The sequence below is a fragment of the Phytophthora parasitica genome (assembly GCF_000247585.1).
Source record: "Phytophthora parasitica INRA-310 unplaced genomic scaffold supercont2.21, whole genome shotgun sequence".
NCBI lineage: Eukaryota > Oomycota > Peronosporomycetes > Peronosporales > Peronosporaceae > Phytophthora > Phytophthora nicotianae.
In genome coordinates this window covers 549,032-550,884 of record NW_008649007.1, presented here as the reverse complement: position 1 = coordinate 550,884, position 1,853 = coordinate 549,032, and positions in this window count along the sequence as shown.

Genomic DNA, 1,853 nt, shown 5'->3' with positions numbered 1-1,853 from the left:
CCGTTTCAAAAATTTAGATATTAATTTGTAAAAACTCGTAATAATCCAACTACTAGGAATTAGGAGCACGAATGTGAAGCTCCCACTTTCTTTTAAAAACTATAAAATTATGTCGTTCATAGAGGATGAATCAGCTTGTCGATTAACCTCCAAGTACCGTAAATCACGGCGAACATGCAACGTCGTGCAACTAGAAATCAAGGTAAAACTTAAAAAGCTATGTTTGGTCGTTAAAAGACGTCAATCAGCTACATGGTTCCATATGTGTTGAATTCGGTTGGATAATGGCTCGTGTATTTGTATTCAGACGGGGTGTTAAGTTAGTGTTTTGGTTGTATTATAGAAAGACAAACGTGACACTTATTCGTAGCATCTACGGCGTGATTTACGGTAGTATACGATTAGAGATACCCACGTTGTCGCACCAGATTTATTGTTAAATTCTAAACCATTTAATTTTTAAATGACCTAGATCCTAATTATTGGATCTGTTGGGAAACAGATATAATCCACTTTAATCTAGGCTAGTTTCACCTCAATTTGATTCGCTTAGGTATTTATACCAATTAAAAGAATGTTTGGTAGCCAATCATAACGACTATGCCCAAAAAAATTGAATCAGAGTAGTAAAATGGTTACTTTTCCCACATTTATGCACTGAATAACACGCTTATATAGAATCCTTCATTCATAAGAATAGAGCGAGGGGTGTGAATCACAACAAATGTTTGTCAAAGGTTCAGAAACGACAAAAATATACTATGAATGGTATTAATGAATACGGCCAGAAAGTCAATTACCAATACCTGTTCGATTGTTACTGAGATAGAACTTTCAGTTAACCATATCCGTTCGGAGGCAAACATTACTCAAATATAACCATTTACAACCTCTTGTATCGCTGACGTTGTATATGTACTTATTAAATAAGCCAAGCCTCGACCGATCAAACAGGAGAACTCCTCACGCAAAAAATTGACGAACAAACTCTGACTCATTCGATTGCTATTAAGCCGCCGAAATTGTTGTAGCACTTGATTCGTGAGCCACTCGATCATATCATTCTACCAATCATGCGGATCGAATCGCCCAGATGCTTACGTGATGATCACAACCTTAGTTCTCCTTAAAACGCACATGTCGGATTGTGTTATATTAGCTTAATTGTCTTATTTCTGGCCCTATGCTGTTTTCCTGCTACCTCAGTTACTTTCGCTTGTTGGTTTGCTAGTTCGTCAAACTGTTTCGCCTTGAATATTCCTTCCAACACCTGTAAAGTTAAAGGTTAGCGACAGTCTTTCATTTCCCAGTTTAGAAGTCCGACACTACCGATGCCGAGTTAGCAAATACTGTTGACTACCGCATCTTCCAGGCTGTGTATGCACACAAGGAATGCTGCTATTACATTGGCACAGATTCGTTACCGGACGGTCGGCCAGCTACACAGGTGACGCCCATTGACTCGACTATCTACGCATCTATTGAGGACATGGCGATCCAGTTTTCTATTGAAGCAAGACAATTGCTGATCGACGATGCGTTGGCCAGCGACCTGAACTTTCGACAACACAAAAATTATGGAGATGATTAAACGTTTTTGACTTTGCTACTTCCTCAGGCGCGTCCCAGCCGACATTAAATATCGTTTTATGGTCCTCCTTATCCAGCCCTGACTTGATGGAATCACTTTAGCATGTTTGCCAGAAATATCTCTCGACGTTCATGTTCTGGCAGCTTCCACGTGATCAAGATTCCAAAATTCCATCAGGTGAGTACGCCAAGGCCTCAACACGTCTTCACCAAAGCCCCTGGGGGTGCCCAAACCAAGCTATGATGGTATCACTGGTGGCGCG